The sequence below is a fragment of the Canis lupus genome, chromosome 3, assembly GCF_011100685.1.
Source record: "Canis lupus familiaris isolate Mischka breed German Shepherd chromosome 3, alternate assembly UU_Cfam_GSD_1.0, whole genome shotgun sequence".
Taxonomy (NCBI): domain Eukaryota; kingdom Metazoa; phylum Chordata; class Mammalia; order Carnivora; family Canidae; genus Canis; species Canis lupus.
The window spans coordinates 80,576,723-80,604,648 of NC_049224.1; the positions used below are offsets into that span (position 1 = coordinate 80,576,723).

General features: G+C 34.9%; 1 protein-coding gene and 1 long non-coding RNA gene across 9 annotated transcripts in view; one reads left to right on the forward strand and one right to left on the reverse strand.

Annotated features, from left to right (window-relative positions):
- The window catches only part of PCDH7 (protocadherin 7), a 415,603-nt gene that overhangs the window by 14,647 nt on the left and 373,030 nt on the right, over positions 1–27,926 (reverse strand). The gene's annotated exons all lie outside the window — the stretch shown is intronic.
- On the forward strand, positions 964–25,955 carry LOC119871260. The gene is made up of 4 exons (XR_005357323.1): positions 964–1,202; positions 16,972–17,085; positions 18,299–18,345; positions 25,423–25,955. It is a non-coding gene; the product is annotated as an uncharacterized LOC119871260 (long non-coding RNA).

The following is a 27,926-nucleotide window of genomic DNA, read 5'->3' on the forward strand; positions in this document are numbered from 1 at the left end:
TAATGTGATTACTTTTGGCACAGGGGCAAATTGTAGCAATTTAAATTTACTGGAGCAATATAATTAATTTTTTTAATGTGGCACAAAACCATAGTACCCATGCATTTTTCTTCCTCAATGTAGTAACCTTGAGGAACTATGCAATTATTCTAATGATATGGCCATTTCCAAATGTATTCTCAAACTCTGTGCTTAGGATTACTTATTGAAATATTTCACAAGTCAGACAGAAAAGCTCGTCCGACTGGAAGTACTTCTTTAATAACAGCTCTGTTGTAACAGAATCTCATTAGTTACTGTGCTTTGGGACAAAGACCAAAAGGTCCTCCTTTGTGTTCCTTACTAAGGAAGTTTTCACAAAAAACTTTGTTTCGCCGTACTATTGAGAGATGAGGTTCTGAAAGCTTTTAGCAGGAGCTGAAAAACCATTTATGGGGCGAGTTTTAAAACAGCTGGAATGCTTGCTCCTTACTCTGGTCAATAAGTTGATCAGTTGAATCTAAATTTGGCAATCACAATTAGGACCAAAAGAGGGTTGAACAGCCTGAAAGTGCAGAGCAGGTAAATAAAAGGCAAGAGGAGGAAGAAAATGTTCTCTGATGATTAGCAAACAGGACTCAAATAGCAGGGAATCAATGGAGTAACACTAGATCAGTTTGCTTCATTGATTTTTGCTGCTCATTGAAATGTTTTCCTTTATTTACTTCCTCTTTCTTGAAGAGTGGCAAAGTCTCACTGTTGAACCTCCCCCTGGAGCCTGTGATTGGCAGAAAGGCAAGCCCTGGAGAGCCTCTCCCTATCTGCACTATAGCTTTGAATCCACTATTCGAGGATTCAGAGGCACTTCTAATGCTCGGTGTGACACTGGAAGAGCCACCCTGCATAGCTCTCTGTGGTGGGCAGAGCAAAGGCTCCCTCCAAGAACTCTACATCATAATCCCCATGTTATCATAATGACGTGAAAGCATTAGCTTACAGGAGGGTAGGGGAATTAAGGTTTCAGATGGCTTTGAGGTTGCCAATATTTTAAACAGGGGGATTTTAGGGAGTTAGGATACAAACCAAGGAATGTGAGCAAGCTTTAGAACCTTGAAAAGGCGAGGTAACAGATTCTCCCTCCAGCCTCCAGAAAGGAATGTAACCCTCTTGAGACTGATTTTAGCTCGTGAAGACCCACTGTCAAACCTCTGACCTACAGAACTGTAAGAGGATATTTCTTTGTTTTTCTAAGACACTCAATTTGTAGTACCTGGTTACAGTTTCAAGAAGAACTTAATACACACTCCCACCTATTTTCTGGCTAGAGTAAGGACAGTGTAGGATTGATGTATTTGACCCTTTCCAGCCATATCTCACCCACAAAAGGAAATAGAACGGAAGATTTTTGATTTGCAAAGTTTTTGCTGACTCACGTTTACCTAAACTTTGAGCATCTGCTCAACGAAATCCCATTTCTTCTTTGTCCAGGAAAGTACTAAGAACTCACTTTTTTTGAATGACCACTTCCTCTTGCTCCATCCCACAGTGCTAGCTGTCTCTGGGATCATTACCTGAGAGACACTTTAAGTCATTCTGTATTTGGGTGGTGTGATTCCCAAAAACAGAAAGACAGAAAGGGAGAGACAGAGAGAGAGGGGGGAGAGAGAGAGAGAGAGAGAGAGAGCACTTGGCATAACATTGAAGAAGGAGAGGCAGGTACTAGGGCACAACCCTAAAAGGGGTTTCATCAGATTTATGGAGCTTTTGTGACTTCCTGACATTTATTACTTAAGTGTCATTTTTGTGCATGGTTTTGTGTTTGTGTAGCCTGCTTCACTCCTAGTGGGTCTAATAAACATGTCTAATAAAAAAAAATCTTTACCATTATTTTAAGCACAGTAAGTACAGTAACAAGTCTCTCCCTAGTTGAAAACCTTCTTCTGTAAATTTCAGTATACATTTCCAATTCCACGTTTTTGTGTTGTTGTTGTTGTTGTTGTTGTTATTGTTGTTTTTCCACAGAAGGCCCTTCAGATCTGGATCCTGTCTACCTCTTGTCCTTAATCTCTTTCCATTCTTATTTGCTCCCATTTGCCACTTCAACAGACCTAATGGAGTTGCCAATTCCGGAAAGCCTCTTGCTTCTCCATGTGTTCATGATATTAATGATATTAATGTGTTGTGTCTTCTATTAATCCTTGCCTTGTCACCCATCTACCCTAAACTAAACCATTCAAAATACAGTTCCAATATGTCTCCTTTGAGATTTCTTCTAACTAGCCTAATTGTGATTTCTCTTGATTTCTTCTCAATGTAATTGGCCAATCAGAAAAGGTGAAGGGATTCTTCTTTATTTGATATTTGCAGATCTGAATAGACTTCTCTACTATTCACTCTCCTTATCTCCTTTTAGGGCCTGTTTCTCCAGCTGAGATTTGTTTTCTAACAGAGCATTGTAGTTGATTGAAATAATCCATGTATATATTTTTATAGAACAAAATGGAGGCTTCATGCTCAATCTGGGGCAGGGTGGTGGGTTCGGTGGTGGCAGTAGTAGGTGCAAAGACTGAGTCTAATGGGAAAATCCTTTTCTTTTTTTTTTTTTTTAATGGGAAAATCCTATACTTACTGGTCACAAGGCTCCATATGAAAGAATTTGTTAAGCTTCTTTGCTAATGGATGGTGGCTATTTTAGAGTACTTTAGTGCTGCCAGGACCTCTGGCTGGCAGTTATACAAATCTTTCAATAATAAACTTGGAAAATAAAATATATGTTTGGCTTATACACAACTTATATCATAAATGACTATTTTCAAAACAAGGAGTCATGACTCCTTGTTTGAATGGTATTCTCTGTGATAGCAAAACTGAAAAGCAGAAGGTTCTCTTCTGTTATTCTTGTAATGTGGGTGTATTTTAATAAGAACAATTGTAGGCAGTGTGCCAACCTATTTTAGTTCAACAAATTTTATTTGCCATTTAGTAGCAGGCTGATGGGTACATTTTAAGAAGGTAAGATCATAGGGAATTAAGACAAGTACTTTTCTAACTGAAGACCATGATTCACTAGTTTGTGCTTGAACTCATCCAGGGAGTTATAATCTGTTACATCATGCTCACATTAGTTTGTGAAGATTTTGTTACAGCTTTTTATATGAGTATAGATATTTATATGTATATACTCAGTCTTATAAAAAGTGGGATTTTTATTTTAGATCACACTGGAAATGATCGTAAGTCTATAATTTAAATCTATCACATGGAAGTGTGTGTATTCTTGCCTATTCCTGAGTAAGCTATATATTATATGATATCTAATACAAAATACAATTTTAATGTGCACGCAATGTCATGTGAATTTTAAATTGTGCTTTTAACTGTTGTTCAAATGATACTTCAGAAAAGTTTTATCCTTATTAAAAAGGAATTCAGATGATTCAAAAAATAGGAGTTATTCACATCCTCAATAACCACTTCAAGAAATCTACTGTAAATACAGTTTCTTACCTTGAGACGTTCTGAATTTACAGTTAATTCCCTAGATTCCAATTTTCCAGAATTATGTGTAATTGTGATGAGCTTTCTCATAATTCACTTAAATCCTTTGATAGACTTTGATTTATTTCAATCAGCAAAATGGCAACAGACCCTTTCGAAAAGGAGGACTTAATGTGACTTCTTAAAGTCATATCGACATTAAGATGTAGGACACATTTAAGCTGTCTAATTGTACTGCTGGTCTAATGCCTAAGAATTAATCTGTCACAATGTCAAATTACATACATTTAGGCTTTTTTTTTTTTTTTTTTTTTACTAAAATGTGTCTGCACTTAACAAACTCCTAGTGTAAAAAATTCATGAGTGCAATTAGAATGTCATGTCTTCTGCAGATGACTTAAGAAAAGCATGAATCAGAGCTTAACAGTCCAACATAATTTCATAGTTAATCGTGGTGAAATTATGGTACTGCAACAACTCAAAGGCAATACAGTGAGATTAGCAGACAGTGACGATCAGCTATTTATCCCCACCATCTGCTGTGCATGCTTGTTACTTAAGTCTTTTTCCCCCAATGTTTTCAGTTTTGACTTTGCCAGCAGTGGGCATCACATAGGAAAACAGGTTTCATGGTGCAAACAGATTTTCCCATGTGTTCAATGAATTAGCTTCACTGGCTGTTCTGCAGCTCTCGGGCAGAGAAGGCTGGCTGGAGGGAATTAATTTTAGAAAGCTTTTGTGTACTGGCCAGTGTCTTGTACAACTCAAATGAATATTTCTCTATAAGAAACAAGATAAAACTACAAGTATTGGAACAATGAAAATCATCACTCTAACATGTGCTTTGGGAGCTTCCTTTAAATGATGTACTTAAAATTTATGTGTACCGTATTAACCATTTCATTATATTCTGTAAGTACTTAAGTGAATCATGTGATGGGAATCTTGCTAATTTGTCAGCCTTCTCTGTTCTGCAAATAAACTAAGGATTAGTGGAACTAGGGCTTGTTATGGTAGGACAGAGGAACTCTGAAAATTCTAAGAAGGAGAGAAAATAAAAGACAAACTTTACTGAACAAGGCTGGCGTGAAGGTTACAGGTCCCACTAGTGGGGTTACGTAACGTGCAAAAGTGTATTCATTCATGCAAAATATTTTGATATTCCGTGCACTATTCTAAAACCGTCCATCTATTAATTCATTCTCTTCTCACAGCAGCCCCGTGGGAAAGGTTGTATATTACTCTATGTTACAGGTGAGGTAACTGAGGCACAGGGAAGTTAAGTGAGTTACCCAAGAGTCTGCATCTAGTGAGTGATAGAATGAGGTTGCAAACCCAGGCAGTCCGACCCCAGAGCTGTGCTCTCACTCACTGTACCATATTATCCCTAAATAATAACACCCAGACACTCATGTCATGTGCTAGGAAAAGAAATCATCTTTGTCTAAGCTGAATTAAAGCAGAAAAGCACTCTCTGTACAGAAGAAAGTTAGAAAAAATAGTGTCCCTGAATGTCAGATATAGCCAGAACCTCAACAGTCTTAACCTGAAATAAGGGGGACATTTTTAGTTTAGACAGGTAGAGAGGTGAAAACTCAAAAAGCATGTGTGGGTGGAGGTTCTAGGGCCAGGATGACATCGGATAGAATGTGTTCTCTTGGGGTTTTCTCTCTCAGTTGGTCTTCGAGATGAAGAGTTTTGTGTCCAAGTCAAAATAAGAAGACTAAATTACGGTGTTGGAAAAAGCCTCAAACTTCTATTATTAAAACCATATTCAGCTAAGAAAAAGTTTCATCTTCATAATACAGGTCTATTTTGAATTCTGCAAGATAGAAAAACACCTCAATTATGAGGTTTCAGATCATTGTCATTCCAGAGACAGTAAAACCATGTTTGGAAACCACAGTGTGCTGGGATGAACTTCTGAGAACGGGAGATGCAGAACCACTCCTTGGTGAATTGAATGTGAGAAGTCGAAATAAATGCTTTCACAACAGAAAAAAAGAAGTGTGGACAGTTATTCTGGCAAACAAAGCACCAAAGAGTTTATGTAGGATGTATTAATCACAATTGGGTTGGTTAAATTGGGAAAGAAATACTGACTGTATTGATTTCTTAAGAGAAAATGAACACAAGGCAATACTTGAAGTATACTTATCCAAGTTGATTCCCTGTATTAATCAGGGAATCATAGTGGTTAATATCCAAATTTTCAGCTTATTGGGGGAATATATAGCTGCAACCTGTGAAGCTGAGATTTAATCTCTAGAAATGGGGAAAAGCTGTGTAAATTAGAAGATAATGCAAATGCAGTAAAAAGAGTGGTAACTTTAAGAACACTTATATACCTTGTACTTTTTTATAATTGTATCTTGGAGATTAAAAACCAGGGAATCATGCACTGTGTAAACCTTTATTTTCACTCTGTGAAGACCTTTACTTTCACTTCTCTTCATTGGATATAATCAATGAATCAGACTGATTAACACACTGGGATCTGAGCAAAGGTAGCCTGATTTGAGTCCACATTCTCTCATTTACCCATAGTGTAACCTTGAGCAAGTTACTTAACTCTGAGTCTATTTTATTGGGTTGTTTTGATAATTAAATTTTCTAATGCATGTTAAGTGCTTGGTGTGATGATCTATATATAGAAGCACTTGATATATTTTTCTACCATTACTGCTACTATTGGCCTAACTGCTATTCCAGTTTCTTTTCCACACATACATTTGAATGATAGAATATTGATTCTAAATTATTGAAAATTATTATTTTTACTCAATATCCTCTCTGCTTGGCATAAACTTAAAAAGTCAAAATCTTACATTTTTAGAATATTTACCAATTAAGTACAGATAAACAAGTTTTCACACATAAATAGTTACAGATTCATGTCTTTGCATCATAGGTTATAGTGCCAAATACATATCTTAAAACAAAGCCCCAATAAATTTAAAATTATTTAAATTAATGAGTATTAAAATGCATACTACAAAAAGCTTAGAAGAAGAAATGCAAAGTAATTTAATTTCAAAGATTAGGTGTACCTAAGTTAATGATTTTTCTGACAGCATTGTATTTTATAATTACTAGCTGTTCAAAGTTAACTGAAACTTAATCTATTGTGAGTCGCAGGTATATAATAATAAAGGCTATAAATAATAATTAGTACTCTGTCATTTACTTAACTAGGTATAATCTCTCATTTCCCCTAAAGAAACAATTTTCACATAATTACTGTTTTGTACAAAATCACATTTTTTTACTGCTTAAATTCTATTTTTTTTCTATGGGGACATAAGAAAATGGTAAAATTGAGAAATTTAAAAAGTGTATACTTTCAACACAGTATAATATCTAGCCCATTACTTGGGTGGCTTTATAAGCATTAAAAATAATTTAATCTAAAGAATCTTTAAACAGATTAGAAAGTATAAAAGGTGCAGAATTCCAGTTAATGTGCATTAAATTATCTTCAAAAAGAGGGGGGAAAAGTTAAGAAACGGCTTTCTGCTTTGCATATTAACTAGCCTAAATAATGCAGAGCTTAAGTGCAAAAGCAAGAGAATTTAAAAGGGAAAACAAATATCTTGAGACAACTTGTCTTTTAAAGTAACTGTCAAGGAGAACTTGCCTCTCTGAATAAAAGTGAGCAATGACTTAAGGGATTCATTTATCCTTTAGGGTGTATTAAGGAGTGTCATTTAACTATTAAAAATGTTGTCCAGTCAAAATAAGGACTAATTATCTGCTCATGATATGCCTATATGGCTTCCAAAGGACACACGGGGATTTGGTATGATTAAATGCATTTTGAATTGCAGTCAGGTTGAGGATTCAGAATAAGTTGATCTGAGAAGTATGACTAGTCATACATTATTCATGAATATGGGAAACTAGTAAAATAAAATATTCTGCTTATGGTGTGTCCAGATAGGGCTAAATATTTCAAAATAGTCAGCATCAGACTGGATTTATCTTCTCTGAATTAAAAACAAAACAAAACAAAAACAAAATCTTTTGAGTAATTAGAGAATCAGATGTAATAATGATCATATTGAATATTTAACCCCAGGGCTACCAACCAGGAGAAGTACTATAAACTTTTTCCTTCTGGGAAAGTTATAATTAAATCTGCTATCTTGTGGATAACTAAAGAGATCCCCCCGCTTTTTTTTCTTCTACAAAATAGAAGTACGTAGAGGTGAATCACCAAGCAAGCCATTGTCACTAGGCTAGATTAGATTATTTTAAACTAAGTTGGAGTAACTGAAAACAAAAGAGTTTTTATGAGAGATATGTTTTTTTCCCTCCCCTGACCATTGTTGCAAAGTATTCAATGGCATTCCTATTTGGAGTTTGGGAGTGTTTTTCTCTCTATATAAAAAACTAATAACAAATACAAATTCTCCATTAGTAATTATATTTCCCTGACTGTATTGAAAAGATACAGGGACATAAAAAGTCTATGAGATAAATTATTTCAAATGGCTAAGCATCCACAGAATATTAATTATATTGCTGCTTGTTGCAAATTGAGATATCAGTATTATATAAATTATTCTTAAATCAATTATTTAAAAAATTTTTACAATCTTTAACATGATAGCCCTTCTAATTTGTTCCTTTACAATTAAGGAAACAAATTATAGTCATGGATACTTCTCTTCTACTCTTCCTTCCTTCCTAGTGCTATTCTATTATGTTTAATTTTTTTTTTTTTTTTTTTTTTTTTTTTGCCTGCTAGTTCCTATACACTGCCTTCTCTGCTCAAAATCTATCTGCTGAGTGAAGTAAGTCAATCGGAGAAGGACAAACAGTGTATGTTCTCATTCATTTGAAAGGGAATATAAGGGAAGGGAGAAGAAATGTGTGGGAAATATCAGAAAGGGAGACAGAACATAAAGACTCCTGACTCTGGGAAATGAACTATAGGTGGTGGAAGGGGAGGAGGGCGGGGGGTGGGGGTGAGTGGGTGACGGGCACTGAGGGGGACACTTGACGGGATGAGCACTGGGAGTTATTCTGTATGTTGGTAAATTGAACACCAATAAAAAATTAATTTATTAAAAAAAATTTATCTTTCTGGGACTCCAGGATCATGCTCTGGGCCAAAAGGAGGCGCTCAACCACTGAGCTACCCAGGAGTCCCTCAAAATTTGTCTTAAATGAACATTTTATTCAACCTGAGTTGAGTGTGGTTAGAGATACCTTTTTTTCTTTTTTTTTTCTTATAGCACCTGGATGTGAAAATAAGGACAAAGGACATAACAGCCCAAAAGAGGTCTCTTTGCTTTAATATGGTCTTGTGAATAGTGACCATGTGCTGATTGTACTTGGCATACCAATGTTCATTAAGATAAATAGCTAAGCTGTTATTATGAATGGCAGGCATTTATCCATGCAGTGGCAAGGATAGCTGTGGACGCACAAGGCCATATTAAGTGTAAGCTACCAACATAATAGGAATTGATTTATTAGTGCCTGGCATAATTTAGGGCATCTTTCTTACTGAGTGAGAAGAGAAAAGAGCAAGTGTCATTGTGTCCATTTCCCAGATGTTAAAAGTAAGAAACAACTGCTAAGGGATTTGTCAGAAGAAAAAAGGAAATCTAGAAAGTGAAAGAGGTATAAAGAATTGACTAAGCTAGTAAACATCTGCTTTCTTATCACTCATTCTATGAGCATATACAAGCTAATTGACACACTGAAAAAATAAACATGACTCTGTGCCTCAAATTCTTAGGTAGATGCAATAAGAATTTTTCAATATATATGTGCTTGAGAAAGGAAAAGGTAGGAGTAAGGGAAGAAAGGCTGAATCCTCATTTTGTCATCTATTTTCTCTATTCCCTCCTTTATACCTAACTAGTTTTCAGTGAACATATGGTAACTACAACATAGAGACTGAAAAAATACAAAAAAAGAAAAAAAACAATTAAAAAAAGACTGAAAAAAAGAAAAATGGTGGAAAGTTAGGGAAGAAAAAGCAGAAGTGATAAAAAAATGAAGGTACACATGGAACGAGGCAAGAGGGAGGAAGGTGGGAGAGTAAAGTGGAAGGAAAGAAAGGATGGAAAGAAAAGGAGAAAAGAATATGAGGTAAGGAGGAAGGAAATAGAAGGCAAAAAACAGGAAAAATAAAAGAGAAACATAATGAGTCTCAGCTTGATGTGTGACTTGTGGAAGAATTTATATTTACATTAACATGATACAGATTTTCAGCTCTGTTTTGAGGTATAGGGTGAGGATTCATTATCAATATTGACTCTCACTGGTCATTGATTTATGACAAATTAATCTTGATTAGAGCCACAAGAAGCTCCATTAGAGCCAGAACTCCCCTTCCTTCCTATGTGTCCGGGCAGGCTGGAACATAAGGCTGAAATACAATTTAAAAAATGACTCTACAGGATATTAGCACATCGGCATGAAAAATAACAGAGAATGAATGAGTTGATCAATCATTTCCTATTATGAACAAAGAAAATGTACAAAAGCCTATGAAATGAATCTAAAGCTGGTACATGGTAGACAAGTTAATAAAAAACTATGGCCCAGCAAGAAACAAAAACACCGTATTACGAGAAAAAAAAGTGTAGATCAATGATGCAGAACCGTGGAACATTTTGTATTACCTACTCTTAACTTCAAAAATATTTTAGTATGACTCTTAACCGTTCAAAAAAGAAGAGTAAGCTAACAGGAGCTGTTAAATATAGAGAGAGATTTGCATTTTTTTCCTTTCATTTCTGTTTGATTCTTGAGGATCCAATCTAGAATTTTCTGGATGTTTTAACTATTTTGTTTTTTTGTTTTGTTTTTACTATGGTATAGAACATACACTTTAAGTTCTGTTTAATTTTAGTGTTTTACATATTTTAAGTAAATATCACTATTGATCAGAAGGTCCTCACCCCCTTTATCTTTAGTTCTTGTTCATTTGCACCATCAGTACCCAAATTATGGCTTTCATTTAAGGGCAGAACCACCAAAAACAGATTTTAAATTGGACACTACTCAGGTTGATGACATCCTGTTCTTTTTTTTTTTTTTAAACTAACCATTAAACCTGCTTTCAACTAAAATCCTTTTTAAACTAGAAATATGATGGATTAGCTTCCCAGGAAGGAAAAACTTCCAAATGACTTGGCTAGGCAGAGGCATATATTTTAGAACAACATTAAAAAATGTTATTTGAGAATTGTTTAATGTTCCAAAAGAAGTACAACTAATGACCTAAAATTAGTAGAGAATTTAGAATGTTCCCAGTGGCTGATTTCAATTCCCTTTCAAAGTAAATCTGAGTGCTATAATGACAGCAGAGCTCTTATCATAATTTACACAAGCTTTGCTACTTTCTTGCAATGCTGGACATGGATTTAAAAGAGAATGATGGGTTTGTATAAGTTTTTGAGGGGTCATCTGACATAAAGGCAGGATTTTACAGTAATTTATTCAACAAATAGTCAGTTGGTATTCCCTACCAATGGATTGTGGGGTTAATTTAAACATGGATCCTGCCTTTAGGGTACAGAGCATCTAAAAAAGGGAGACAAGTACATAAGTAACTTTAATCTTTTTAGAAAGCCAAGACTTCCATAAAAGAAATACAATAAGTTATGTGAAATGTAAAGGAAGAATAAAATTTAGCTTTCGTCATTGAGCCTGTCATTAGAAATGGCAACGCTGGTTCACAAAGTCCCTACGCACTCTTCCCATCAGAGGCTGACCTCTACTTCCACATCCTTCCAAATATCATTACCCAGTATTGGATGAAAGATGAAACCTTTTTTCCATCCCTGAATATGGTGAAAGGGAATTTATTTCTTGTAAATTTCAGCCAATTATCTCCATCTGTCATTCTATTCTATAGAGAAACAGATATAGCTTCATCCAAACTGGAAAATTTGTGTTTTTAGCAATATTATAATGATGCTAATATACTTGCAGGAAAAAAAAAATACCATATTGGCTTGATAAATAACCTTCCTAGAAAATCACTTGGCACATTTTAGGTACATGATGAACAGTTGTGGGATACATGAATTACTGGCTACTAAAATATTAACTGTGTCTCAGCATCATAATACTTATTGCTCTATTAAATGCTTCAAATATGTACAGGAATCTTGAATGTTTTTTATGAAAAGCTCAGAGCCTTTAATGGAGCTAGAGGAAATGGAGCTAGCACCAGTTGGTGAACTGAGTTGGAATCTATGGCAGCATGTGAGAGTCTAACCCAGGTTAGTTCATTTACTGAATTTTTACTCAAGACAGACTCCAAAGTACCTTTAACTTTTTTCTAGTTGGCTAAAAATTAAAACACAATTTAGAAAACATGAGATACAATTTACAGATTTTCAGTCAGAATGCCATATAATTTATGGTGTCATTGATGCTTACACTTACCTCGGTTTACATATTTTACAATTGTATTAAGGCTCACTCTCCCCCCCCCCCCCATTTTATCCTACATAGCCTCCTGTCTTCAACTTTCATTTGAAACTTTACTGAGAGAAAAGAGTAAGGGGCAAGATTTATCCAGGGATGACAAAGTCATCAAGAATGGAGTTTCTAAAGCAGCCTCATAAGTGACTTGAGCAAACCATGGTGCCGATGCCATGACAATGCTACATTAGGGTTTAAGACACAAACTATGTCCACCCCAGTTCTCTCACATGCGGAGTGATGACATCAATACAGCCTAGCTAAAGCTTTCGGTACATTGGTAGGCTTTCATGATAAGTTTCTATGAAACACAAGATGCTCATAAAAGTAGTGTTTTGACGAACAAGGGATAGTGGAAAGGGAGGTGGGCGGGGGGTTGGGGTGACTGGGTGATGGGCATTGAGGGTGACACTTGATGGGATGAGCACTGAGTGATATGCTATATGTTGGCAAATTGAACTCCAATTAAAAAAAGAAAAGTAGTGTTTTGGTTACTGCCTATAACAGCCAGGAAAGTCTATAAACAGTGTTTATGGACCTTTCTATAACCAAACCGACTTTTGATAAACCAAAGATGTCTCATGCTTTTCCACAGAATTACTACTGTAAGGGTAGTAAATACAATAATGCCTGCAGGGTTTCAAAAAACATGGTAAAAAAAAAAAAAAAAAAAAAAAAAAAAAAAACATGGGAAGATGCAAGAGATTTTGAGCACAAGACGGACTGTCCCAGGGTCTGAGGCACTTACTTATAAGAGGGGTTAGACATCTTAAGATCATTCCAGTTTCCTCCACTGACCAGGCCTGGTCTTATAAAAACCTTTTGAAACTGCATTTAGAGAGGGATTTTTATATATTCTGCTTCCAGGAATAAGAGAATGAAGAGTTGTCACATCATTCTTTTTTCTAGGTTCTTTGTAAATAAAAGTATTTGGGGGAAGAGAAAGCGAGAGAAGCCATTAAACTATACCTAAGGCATTTGGATACAATGGAGGTATTTCTTATGCATTTTGCAAGAAAAAGAATAAATGTGAATTCAATAGTGATAACAGACTGAATTCTCTGAGCTGGCAAAATGTATATTTTAAACTGATTTTCTGTTGTGTGAGATCCAATTACTTTTGTTAAACTGCTTTAAAATTCAATATCACTTCCTCCTATCCATGATGATTAGAAGGAAGGAAAGCACAGAATATGTATTTTTCAAGAATTCTTCTCCTAGTTATTCAAGTCATAATAAAGAATCCATTATATTATACCGGCGTAATTATTTACAGTAAAATGTAAGAAAAACAAGAATCCTACAGTTTTTCAGGCAGTGAATGAATGTAGCTTATACAACATGAGAAACATTTAAAAACAAAACTCATGAGATGATCACACTAGCCTTAGAAAATTAAGAAACGAGCAGAAAATAACAAATTCATACCAAAGATCAGCATGTATTTCAAAAACAAAACTGGGAAGTTATCATGTCAATCATCTTACCAAACTGCTTTTTCTTTCTCGGCTGAATATCTTAAGGGAAATAAAGATTATCCCTAATAATAATACAGCAAAAATTCAGAGGATTGATAATACTACTTAGCACACTTTAAAAAATCATTCCCTACCCCAAAAAATCATCAAAATATACTGTTTGTTCATAAGCTTCTTTGAGTTCTTTGTTCAATACATTCAATTCTGCTAAATTCAAACTAAACATGACAACTTAATTTGTGATGTGCTATTTATTTTGTACTATCTTACGCCGTGTATGGTGTGTCTCCTGTTTGTAGATTTTCAGTAAGTGAAAGTGGAGGAGGGAAAGAAAGGGGTCAGAACGGACAGCAAAACTGAATCAGTGCATCCCATGCCAATGAAGTAATGAAAAACCGCACTGTTCTTACAGTGGCAATAATGAATATAAATAGACAAAGGGCGTTGAATAGCTACTGGGAAAAAAAGAATGAAGCATCCATTTCAAGAAAGAACCTTTTTCTGCCATCACAGATAGCTTTGTGGACTGGCTAAATTAGGATGCCATATAACCATTTCATGCTTTAAGAGAAGTCTTTGAAAGACAGCTCTCACATATTTTTTTTATGTAAAGAATCTGATTTAATAATAGGAATTTTGCTTGTTGTCAGTCGTACATGTTCAAGTCTCTCTTTCTCTCTCTCTCCCCTCCCTTCTGACCCTCCCTCCTTTTCTCCCTGTTCCTTCCTTTCTGATTTTAGTAAGGAGTGAGTGTGTGTGGTGTGCATGTGTATGTGCATGTGTGTATGTTTGAGGTGGCTGAGTTAGAGATGAACACTGCCAAAATAAATCCACTACTTTTATGCTTTCATTGTGAAATTTCATGGGAGGCCTCAAAACAAGCCCAATTTTGTACTATCAGAAGAGTATTTTGAGCACAGATTGTGGATGATATATAGGCCAATATCTATATTATGATAATTTTACCTAGAAGGCAGTGTCTCAATAGATTCTGGACACTTTAACTTAGAGCAATAGACTGATTTATTATTTACCCACAGATGCCTCACAAATATGTAATAATTCTTCAGTTAAATGTCAACAGTAGTAGTATATTTGTAATTATATTACGTGATTTCTGTTGACTAGGAATATTTTTAGTTGAGAAATGAAGACAGAATAATATGAAAACCATTTCAATGGTAGGTGTATGTACTAAAAAATGTCTAAGTTGAAACTTTTTAAATTTTCGGTAAGTTAAGTGACAACAAAATAAGAATATGGCAGATCGTGACTAAGAGTTATTTTGTGATTTTGCAAAATGTCTCATAGTCATGTAGTCAAAACTCAATACATAAAATATCCTGTTTTATTTCTGAAAACATATTAAAAATAATCCTTGAAACCCTGCAAATGAAAATAAACTTATTAAAAATTTATTAATATGTGACACATTGTACAATTTTGGATTTGCTTCTGCAGTATAATACTATAAATGGATAATTTACAGGATCAGCAATACAAGATGCTAAATGCTTAGCTCCCTCTTGTTAAAAAAAATAATAATAAGTTAATTTATGTAGAAGAGGAGGAAAAAATGTGTGACATAGTCCTTGGGATGAGGATTTATTCTGGCTAAATAAAGTTTTTAAGACATAATATGCAAGCATCACTACAATTAAAATAAAACAAAATATATTTAACATTAATAATACAAATAATCTGATTGTCTTTTAACAGAAAGTCAACTGAAAAGATTCCTTCAGCTTGCCACGTGACTTTGCTGATGTACAATTGATTCACTCTGAAGAAGGAATATATAGAGAGAGTTATCAAATATTCCATATAAAAATAGAACTTCTAGAATTTATTTATATCAGAAATATTAGACAACAGACTTGCTAATGAAATGCTGGACAAAAAAAAAGCAGTCATAATTTGAAAAAAAGTGATTTATGACAACTCAAAAATTTTCTAAAAAACAATTTCTGAATGCAGACAAAAGAAGGTCAATTTTAATACTAAATAGCATTTTTGCTCACAATGCTAGACCTGTTTGCTTAAAAAAGAAGAAAAAGGGGAGTATAAAGGAAAACCTGAAAAAAATAAATCCGCTTTCATCTAAACAGGATCTGAGCAATTATACTGAAATTCATGTAGTGTAAAGAATAGGAGTCCTAGACAGTAAATCTGACTATTATCCCAAATAGCATAATTATCTTCTCTCTACTAAATACTCTATGATCTTTTCAAAAGGATGGGCAGAGGGACTAATTCTCTGTAGTTATGCAAATCCCGCCTAGAAAGAACACTATCGATAATAGCCATAGGTCAGTTTATTTCAAGATAATATACCAGGTGCCCACATTGTCAAAATACCTGCATTATAATTCCAATCCAGTTGCTGTTTTTAATTATGAAGCTCTTCTCAACAGGAAACAATCCCACAGAGAACTGAAACAATTTATTTTAAATACTGTAAACAACAGAGAGGCTCTGCTTCATGGATTTGAGATTCCTGTTCACCCTGAGAGCTCACAGCATGTTATACCAACTGAACATACAATATTGATAAAGATAGATTCTCATTTCAAAATGTTTTGCCTCATGAAAGACCTTAAGTAGAGACTGAAATGGCTCTTATTCTTAGTAGTAATTACAAATATTATATTGTTCTTTGCTGTCCTAATAATAGTTTTCATGGAAATACAAACCATTGTATCAATCAAATACATCATAATACATACATAAAACATCAATCCTACCTCTTTGGTACATGAAGTCCAAGGAAAATATTTGGATAAGAAAGAACGCAGAACACAAGCCTTCAAAACTGTGAATAACTAATTTTTAGAATAATGAAATGTCTCTTAAGTTTCCCATACCACATACAAGCAACAAAACCTTATCTGCTTAAAAAAACAAACAAACAAACAAAAACCTTATCTGCTTAAGGAAAGATAGGTAAGATCATCAAACCTAATCGGTTTAGTCAACTGAGGGAAGTTTTCCATTGTTTCTTGCAGGTTAGTATACGAAAAGGCAGACAAATTGGATTTAAAGAAACTGCAGAAAAATAAAGATCACAGTTAATTAGCATTTGTCCCCATTCTGACTTCCAGAATTTACAAGAACAATAGTCATACAATGCTGATTGCCAGTCATGGTTTTAAATGTTTCATTATTAACTCATTTAATTTTTTATCCTCATTTTAGGGATGAGTCCCTACAAGGTTAAGTCAATTGCCCAGATAGCTGTGCTAGTAAACGCCCAAGCCCACGTTTGTACTCAGCCTATCTTCTGAGTGTATGACGTACAAAGAATAAAGTTGAAGGCGTTAGGGCATAAGAGAAAAATACATAAAAATCATCGCATCGCCCTTTGCAGGAATGACATGATACTGGCGCAATTCTGAGCTAATTATAAGGGACATTAAGTTTGGGAAGTGTCTTATCTTCCACTACTTGCTCCCAGAGTGTCTACAACACAGAATTGCTTATTGTTGTTAGAATATATCATGTTTTACATTTCTGTGCCTCCTGGAGGAGTTATTGTGATTCTTGTTTGTCTATTTTATAATAGGTGGAGGCCATGTCCACACATGAAAATTTGGAAAAAATACCCACATTATTTAAAATAGTAAATTACTAGAAAATGTACTGAAAATTACAACGTATGCATTCGTTCATATCTAAGGTATGTTGAGAATATTTGTTTGTAACTTGTAAGAATAAGTTAATATTTAAGAATAAATATAAACCATATATTTTTGGGATTGAATATGAAATCACAAATATACTAAAACTAAACCTCAACCACAGTAGAGTAGAGCAAAAGAGATTCTATGATATCTGTAATGCAAGTCTCAATATGGAATTCTGTCCATAAGTGTAGAGTTAAATTTAACAATGATTTTAAACATACAATGGCAACATTTCCTATATTAATGTAAAGACCCTTAGATAAAAGTTGTTTTTGGTGTTCTAAGCTTTAGGGTTTGTTCTCTCGTATCCAAAGACATGAACTACTTAGTCAAAAGAAAAAAAAAAATCCTTCAACAATATCTTTTGCGGTATACATGTGTTGAAAAGCTACTTTTAAGTCATTCAGCTTAATCAGCAAAACTCATTTTGTGTCTAATGGAACTTCACATCTTGTAGATTTCATAATTGAACAAATAAAACCTTTGCAGATGCTTTTCAGGAAAAGATGAGAAAGTGTAAGGGTTGCCAACAAGTCATTAACACAATCCAAAACTTGCAAGAAGGTATCAGACATACGATTAGCCTTTTCTTCTCTTTCCACTAAACAACCTAACTGAACTGAATAAACACATTCTATACTCCATATTTCTTGTTCAAATTTCCAGACATGGTAAACTTCAATGGCAGTAGAGAGTCACTAATTGAAGTTAATCTTGGTCACACATAAATGTCTGGCATCAGTTTTCTTGGCAAGAAAATACTAAATAATTAACAACAAACGACCGGTTTCATAAGTGGTTATTTGTAAGGGGAGGCAGTATATTGTGGATTGTGAGAGTGTTTTCACTTTGGAGCCAGAGAGTCTGTATTGGAATGTTGGAATCATAGTTCTGTCAATAAGATTTGTGGCCTTGGAATATTTTTAATATTTTGCCTCGGTTTCCTCAGCTGCAAGTTGTACTAAAAATAATACCTAGCTCCCACGGTTGCTGTGAATATTAAACGAAATAAATAATACACAAAACAAAGAGCAAGCCCAGGCAGCCAGGCATGTTTTATATATTCAGAAAACAATGCAATTCTGACACTATCCTCTGATATTATATCTATATTCTTCATTTCTAATAAATAATATTGATCCTTTAGCTGGACATACCTTTGGGCACCAGTAAGGTTATCTTTTTTTTTTTTTTTTTTTTTTTTAGGTTATCTTGAAGATAAAAATTTTAGAATGGCTATCAGTGAGTATGAGGTAAGAGTGTAATGGAATCTGTGATTTATAGAGAATTGGATTTATGAATCTATCACTTACATTAACAGTATCAGGTAAAGCACTGAATGTTCCTACCAATGGCCATATCTGTGTGAATGGCAGAGTACTCATATCTATATTTAGTAACACATATTTAAGAAAAAAATACACGTCTTCCATGGTTTAAACTATGGAACTATCAATTTGGTTAGGATTTTCAGAGATAAGTCCCTGAAATTGTTCTACTTGAGAAGCACACAAGAGTAACCATGTATTTTTCCTGCCCTCTGCATTTAAAACAAATAAGTATAACATCTGTTCATGATAAAAACTGCCAATAAAGCTCATATGTGTCAAACCTAACATCATACTGACAACTAACATCATACTAAGCTAACATCATACTGAATGGTAAAAAAAAATGAACACTTTCCCTCTAACATCAGGAATAATACAAGGGCGTCCACTCTCACCACTTTAATTCAGCACAGTCCTGATGGCTATAGCCATAGCAATCAGACAAGAAAAAGAAATAAAAGACATCCAAACTGGTATGGAAGAAGTAAAACTGTCTCTATTTGCAGTTGACGTAAAATTATATAGAGAAAATGCTAAAGATTCCATCAAAAAACAATTAGAATTAATAAATGAACTCAGTAAAGTTAGAAGATACAAAATCAGTATAGATATCTTTTGCATTTCTTTTTTTAAAAGATTTTATTTATTTATTCATGAGAGACACAGAGAGGTAGACACAGACAGAGGGAGAAGCAGGCTTCCCACAGAAAGCCTGATGCGGGACTCGATCCTGGGACTCTGGGATCACACCCTGAGCTGAAGGCAGATGTGCAATCACTGAGACACTCAAGGCATCCCATCTTTTGCATTTCTATACACTAATAACAGACTAGCAAAAAAGAGAAATTAAGAAAACAATCCCATTTATAACTGTACCATAAAGAATAAAATATGTAGGAATAAACTTAACAGAGGAGTTTAAAGACCTATACTCTGAAAACTATAAAACACTGATGAAAAAATTAAAGCAGCCACAAACAAATGAAAAGATATTTTATGCTCATGAGTTGGAAGATTTACTATGGCTAAAATGTGCAATTACCCAAAGCAATCCACAGTCAATGCAATTCCTATCAAAATACCAATGGCATTTTTCAAAGAACTAGAATAAATAATCCTAAAATTGGTATGGAATCACAAAAGACGCTGTAATAGCCAAAGCAATATTGGGAAAGAGTAACAAAGCTAGAGGTATCACAATTCCAGATTTTAAAGTGTAGTACAAAGCTATAGTAATCAAAACAGCATGGTACTGGCACAAAAATAGACACATAGATCAATGGAACAGGATAGCGAGCTCAAAATTAAATCCACGCCTATATAGTTAATCTATGACAGCAATGACAAAAAGAGGCAAGAATATCCAATGGGGAATAAAGAGTCTTTTCAATAAATAATATTGGGAAAACTGGACGGGTATATGCCAAAAAACAAAACTGGACCACTTTCTTACATCATATACAAAAACAAACTCTAAGTAGATTAAAGACTTAAATATGAGACCCGAAACCATAAAATTCCTAAGAGAAAATGGAGGCAGTAATCTCTTGGACATTGCCTTAGCAATGCATTTATAGATAAGTATCCCCAGGTAAAGGAAACAAACCATGAGCGACTCCTAACTTTGGGAAACAAACAAAGGGTTGCAGAAGGAGAGGGGGGCGGGGGGGATGGTACTATAACTTATACACTGTTGGTGGGAATCTAAGTTGGTAGAGGCACTCAGAAACTAAATGGGTGTCATACTACATGTTGGCAAATTGAATTTAAATAAAATGTATATTAATAACACCCACAGTGGGATATCACCTTATACCTGTCAGAATGTCTAGTATCAAAAAAAGACAAGAACAAGTATGGATGAAGATGTGGAGAAAAGGGAACCCTATACACTTTTGATGGGAATGCAAACTGGTTCAACCCACTGTGTACAAAAGTATGGAGACTCCTCAAAATATTAAAAAATAGAAGCATCATACTATCCAGTTATTCTGTTACTGGGTATTTACCCAAACAAAACAAAACGAAACAAAACACTAATTCGAAAAGATACAGGCATCCTTATGTTTACTGCAGCATTATTTACAATAGTCTAGATGTGGAAGCAACCTAAGCATCCACTTATACACGAATGGATAAAGAAGTGATAAATATATAATTAATATATATGTTAATATATATTAATATTAGTCAACTATAAGTAAGAACTAGATTTTACCATTTGTAACAACATGGATGGACCTGAAGGGGATTATACTAAGTGATAGAAGTCAGATAAGGAAAGACAAATACCATGTGATTTCACTTGTATGTGGAATCCAAATACGCACAACAACAAATGAACAAACAAAAAAACAGAAAGAGACCCATAAATACAGAGATCAAAATGGTGATTGCCAGAGAATAGGGGAGTGGCAAATGGGCAAAAATGGGTGAAGGGTATTACAAATACAGTTTTCTAGTTGTGGAATGAACAAGCCATGGCATAAAAGATACAACATGGGAAATATAGTCAATGATAGTGTAACATCATTGTATGATGACAGATGGTAGCTACTCTTGTGACCACAGTATAATGCACAGAGTTATGGAATCAGGATGCTGTGCACCTAAAGTTAATGTATGTAACACTGTGTGTCAAATATACTTCAATTAAAAAAAATGACAAGAGACAACAAGTGCTGGTAGGTATGTGAAGAAAAGAGAACTCGGTGATCCCTGGGTGGCGCAGCTGTTTGGCGCCTGCCTTTGGCCCAGGGCACGATGTCGGAGACCCGGGATCGAATCCCACATCGGGCTCCCCGTGCATGGAGCCTGCTTCTCCCTCTGCCTGTGTCTCTGCCTCTCTCTCTCTCTCTGTGACTATCATAAAAAAAAATAAATAAATAAAAAAAATTAAAAAAAAAGAAAGAGAACTCTTGTACACTGTTGGTGGGAATCTAAGTTGGTAGAGGCACTCAGAAACTAAATGGATGTGCCTCAAAAAATTAAAAATATGGTCCAACAATTCCACTTCTGGATGTATGTCCAAAGGAAATGAAATCACTAGCTCAAAGCCACAACTACACGCCTATGTTCATCACAGCCTTATTTTCAGTAGACAAGACATGGAAATAACCTAAGTTTCTATCCGCAGATGAATGAGTAAGGTAATTATGATATATATATACACATGGAATACTCAGCTATTAAAAAAAGAAGGGAATTACTGCCGTTTGCGACAACATAGATGAAAGTTAAAGGCTTTATACTAAGTGAAATAAATCAGACAGAGAAAGACAAATACTATACAATCTCATTTGTACGTGGAATCTAAATAAAAAAATAATGATGAACTCATAAAAACAGAACAAATTGGTTGTCAGAGAAGAGAGAGTGGAAAGTGGAGGAAATGGGTGAAGATGGTCAAAAGGTACAAACTTCAGGGGGTGCGTGACTTGCTTTCAGCTCAGGTCCTGATCTAAGGATCATGAGATCGAGCCCAGCATCAGGCTCTGTGCTCCACATGGAGTCTCCTTGGAATTCTCTCTCCCTCTCCCTCTGCCCCTACGCCCTGCACACACACTCTCTCTCTCTCAATCTCTCTCTCTCTCTCTCAAATAAATAAATAAATCTTAAAAAAAATGGTACAGGCTTCTAGTTATAAGGTTAATAAGTTATAGGGATGTAATGTACATCATAGTGACTATAGTTTGTAATACCTTATTGTACATTTGAAACTTGTTTAAAAAGTAGATATTAAAAGAAAAAATATATATATAACTGTGCAAAGTGAGGGATATTAGCTAAGCTTACTGCAGTAATAATTTCACATTACATATATATCAAATGATTGTATTATATGCCTTAAACATATTCAATGTTATGTATCAATTATATCCCAATTATATTGGAAAAATGCTAATTATAGAAGTACTCTATAGAATTATAGCAATGAAATACATTTAAATCTAGAGGTACGAAGGAGCTAATAATATTCATTACAGTATTTTTACCTTTAAATAAATAAATATATTTCCATCTTGTAAAATTTTAACAAATTTGATCTTACGTCCTTGATAAATTTGCTGGTTTTGTGGCCCATTATTTCTTGCTTTTTTGTTTGTTTGTTTGTTTGTTTTATGTGGAAAAAAGAATTGAAACTGACAATCCTATATCAATAAAAGTGGTTAAAGAGATTCCTAAAGCAGATTTATCAATGATTCTTTTTGTATGGTCTTCATGTGAAATTGCTAAAGTAGCCATGACTTTCTGCTCTGCCCTCCTGGGTACCCATCCCTATTTTGCAATGTGCAACTTCTCCCATCACATTGTGGTCTACTTCCCCACACTTTAAATCAGGTCTGACCTTGGAACTTGCTGTAGTCAATGAAACAGGGTGGGAGCAACCCTGCAATGTATCCAATCTTGGGTGTTCCTGCTCTTGTTGTATTTCTGCCATGCCATGAAAATAAGCCTGAGCTAGCCTATTGGGATAGAGTTACCCTGTTGTCCTAGCAGAGAAAAATGGAAGATTCCAGCCGAGGTCAGCAAAGCAACCCCCAGGCAACCCACAGTGGACCACAGGAGCAGACTGAGCCCCACCAATGACAGCTCACCATGGCCCAACTGCTGATAAATGCTGATTAACTTAAGCTACCCAAGTCTTGGGTTGGTTTGTCATTTAACAACAACAATAACAGACTGTCAGCATCTTCTCTCCACACTTTATTCTTTCTCGTTATGTGACTAATATATAGAATGCTCAGCATGCAATTGTGAGGAAAGTGAATGAATCAATCGATATTTACTAAGACATTCTATCTACAATTTATTGCACAGTTACTTTGTGCCAGAAATATTTCAAACATTTTACATGAATTATCTTAATTTCCTGCCCAGTAAAAATAGCAACCGTGAGCCCTTTTCTGGCTATGAGGTTGGTGCTTATGCAATCACAAAAATAGGGTTTGTCTCTCGTGAAATTTTTACTGAGGATGGTGGACATCTATTGGCATAAACACTGAATCACTGAATTAGCAGTTAACTTAGTTAAGAGGATTATTCAATGACTTGGCACCCTTTCCCCCTCTCTCTTTCATATAATTAGAGAGTGTATTTTTTACTGGATGCCTTATGTTACAGTCTTCTGTGGTAGTAGCTCTATGTTTAGAACATCAGTATATATCCACTTAATTCTACATTTTTCTCATTAGTAACTTTTTTCAGAAGTCTCCAATACCCTGGATTTAATATGTAAAAAGAAAAGTTTAGTTTTTAGCAGGATAGAACATAGAAGTAGAGTGAATATTTACTGACTTCATACTATAAATATGACTGTGATCTCTTCTAGGCTTTGAGATTAAGATAATTTTAAAATATGTTTTCCTTTGGCTGACATCAGTAATATAGAAATTTCCCTTTCTATAGTTTTATTTGGAAATATATATTTATGTTAGACTTTTACCTTAAATGCTGGTTCATTTTACTAGCATAAAAACTAGCGATTTTGTTTTTTTTTTTTTTTTTTGGTTGTCCCATAAGTGAATTTAATAGCAGCTGCTAATATAAATTCTTTGTTAAGCTCTTCCATGCAAAGGCATTTTACATATATTTAATTATAAATACATACAAAATTCCTTTGAGAAAGGTAATTTCATGCCCATTTTAAGGAATATAAATTTCTTATTCAAGTTAACATAAGAAAAAAAGCCTAGAAAGTCTTTAATTTTACTGACTTCAAAGACTATATTTTTCCCACTGGATTATAAACTACTTTTAGTTCTCCCCATTAAGAACTGTGAACTTTTAAAAATATATATTGATATGGAATCTATTACCCCAAAGCCCAGAGTAAAACTGAAGCAAAGAAAAAGATTAGAAACTCTAGTCTCAGATGCCTAGCTCAGTGGTACCTGACTCAGAGGAATATTATACTGACATCTCTTATCATTTTGACTGATGTCCTGTTTCTGTCTCAGAAGAAAAGAACATTTTCCTTCCCCTGTCATCTGTGCAAGCTAAAGCAGGCAGGAGATTGCTTTTGACTCATTCTAATTATCAAAACTGCTTTCTCACTCTCATTACATGGCTTTGGTCTCTCTGCTGAACTACATTGCTTCAGCGATTTTGTATGCCAGTTAATGGGCCTTCTATCACATATACTTGTATCGCTCTTACCCGATTCATTGTGAAATATTAAAAAAAGTGCAAATGCAAAATGCATCTCTACTGCCATTTAGCCTTCAATTTACATTCTATCACCCATGTATTCATGTCATTACTTGTATACTTTAGTGCTTCATTATAAAAAATTGTCTGGGTAATTTTATCAGATATAGATATAGTTATAGATACTGCTTTAAGAATATATATAGATTATCAATAGGGTTAAGTTTTGCAAAGAGGAATATTATAGAAGAACAATTTGCAAACTAAAAAGAGAAAAGGAATATAGAAAATAAGTAAACGATATTAGTTTTCTGTACTATACATAGTTATCTTAAGCGAATAACTATACAAAAGCTATGAGAAATTACAATTACAAGTAGGATGAAAACGTTGAAGGAGTAAGAAAACCATAATGGATTACTAAGGAGAGGCTGGAATGGTCATCCTGAATTAAACATCTTAATCTATTGACTAATGTCAAGGATGAAATCCATACTCTATCATAAATGACACTGCATGCCACTTCTGAAAAGCGAATACTATTCTAAGCGGGCCCTATTTCTGAATTAGTAGGATAAGTCTACATGAGGTCGCTTAAACAAGAATGTGGCCATTCTACCCACTATCTTTTTTTCTTCTATTACAAATAATTTCATGATAACGGATGTGAAATAAATAGTCACACTCTGGCTTTCTGGGACCAGGAAGTATGGTTAATAATGTTAAATAGGAAGTATTATAGCATTCATATTTTAGCCCAAAGGCAGATCCACTTTTAGCCCGGATCCCAATCAGGAAGTGATTCTTCTGTCTAAAGTAGCAGAGTATAAACCTTTTTTTCATCAACAGAGGACACAGGGAAGTCTCACTTCATCAAACTCAGAAGGCTCCATGCATACAGCAAGAGAAGCTCTCTATTCCATGTGTGATATGTACCTGGTGGCTAGCATACTGCAGAGACTAAAGAAAGACAAGCAGATCTTTCATAGAAGCACTAGAAAGATCCTGTGTTTTCAGGGAATTTTTGCACAGTCACTGATAAAAATGTCGAACATTTCTGCAAATAATGTTAAGGGTTTGACTCCAGAAGGCCACTTCCCAGCACAGAACAAGATCAGAGAAGGTGGGAAGAGGAGGGACATGCAACAACCTCAGGAAAACAAGGATTCCCCGCTGGACTGGCAAATGGTGGGTTGCCTTAAGCAAATGTGGTGAAGTTTTGTGTTTGTTTGTATTAACTAGTTTCCATCTTAACATAAAATCAAGGGATCCCTGGGTGGCGCAGCGGTTTGGCGCCTGCCTTTGGCCCAGGGCGCGATCTTGGAGACCTGGAATCGAATCCCATGTCGGGCTCCCAGTGCATGGAGCCTGCTTCTCCCTCTGCCTATGTCTCTGCCTCTCTCTCTCTCTCTGTGTGACTATCATAAATAAATAAAAATTAAAAAAAAATAAAACTTAAAAAGAAATAAAGAAGTATCTTTATAAAAGAAAAAACATAAAATCAACATAATACTTCTACCACATTTCATTAGAAGTACTAAAAATCTATATTCCAGGCTTGTGCTTAAATCCATAGAATGAACTCTGTAATTCTCTATTAATAATCTTTAGAGCACCGAGTTTAATACACACACCCACACACACACACATTATAGGTAGTGTTATCAAAAGAATTCTGGAATAGCGAACCCCCCCTTTTCCTTTTTCATCACAATTAAGGTTGCTGCTCCCCAGAGTGACTAGAGTAAGTTTCTAGAACAAGCACCTCCAGAGAATATAGTCCTAACAGGAATATTCCTGCCAGGGAGTTTCTCACTCTTTTACTTAACAGTTCTCATGCATATTTGAGTGGTTTCTAGGAAGTTCTCTTGTTATATCTCTGACTTATACCCAGGCAGATTTTAACATAGCCATCCTTGATTTTATGAGTCACCCATATGCATTATTTTAAATATAATATTTTATTATAGTCATTCATATGAGCCAGATTTAAAACCTAAGTTGTTGTTGTAAACCTCATAAAGTAATTGTTATAAGACTGGGTTATTAGCTTTATATGAAAAGTGCTATTTATACATAAAGTGATACATGAATTATGACGATTATTCAGTTAGAGCACCTAGTGCAATTCAAAGCTAGGTTTCCCATTGGACTCTGCCCACGAGCAACTTCATTTCCCATCCCACTTTGTATATGAAAGTGGACATTGTTCTTTGGGCCAAAATGAAACTCTTTTCCATGTTATTAAGTACCACAAACTGCTATCTTTGAAATATCTACAAAATACCCTAGATCTCTCAAGGTACACTGGTATCTTTATATTAAGGAGCTTGTCTCACCTTCTCACCACCTCCCCCTGCCAAATTTCGCCAACCCAGCTCTGCATACAACTCTGACTTCCCTTTAGGTTGGCGCAATTCTTGTTTGAGCTGGCACTAATCGATCAATACGCTCATACTTCAGCTGTTCAAGCAGCAGCTAACCAGGCAGCCACAACAAACACAATCCTGGCAGCTCCTAATGTGTGTCTCTGCCTGTAATTCAGATGCTGTTTGCAAAGAGTTTACATGTAGACCACGTCGCTCTTAGAAAGCTCAGTGCTAGGATTTTCAACAGAAAGCTTATTAGGCACACAGTCCTGCAAATTAAATCATTATAAGTAGTTGCTCAAAATAGTTTGGGAAGACAGAGTGCATGGTAATGTATTTTTACACATAAAGACTAACATTTTCTCGGACAAGACCAATGCTATAGCAAATGATAACATTCTGGCAAGAAGCATTGAGCATTGATTCAATTAAGTAGTATATCATTTACCTATAAGAACAAACTGATTTCTTCCCAATTTAAATCACGGAAGTTGAGGACATAAGATGTGCGTATGAGACAAATAGATTTTTCCCCCACTTGTTATAAATGTTTTTTGGTGGAAAATATAATTTAGTGCAATTAAAAATGAATGTATCATCTGTAAACCTCATGTACAGTTCATTTTGTAGAGCGAGAACGCTCTTTGAGCATATTCAATACACAGTCACTACTCCAGGTCCTGTAATGGTAGACGTATAAGTAGAATTTGATGTTTGCACTGGAAGAGCTTATAATATACCAGATAACACGAATATTGAGAAACTGTAAAAGCACAAGGCCCTATACTATAGGAGCCATATCTGAGGGAGGTTTTTCACCTAAAGAGTTGACATTTAATCTGGATTTCGAAATGATCCGCTTTTACCTACTAAGGAGTGGGTGAGGGGTGATGAAAGCACTCCAGTAAATGGAGCAGCACAAGTTAACGCACGCAGACATGAAATGATATCCTGTATTTGAGGTCCTTAACGTGGTCCAGATGG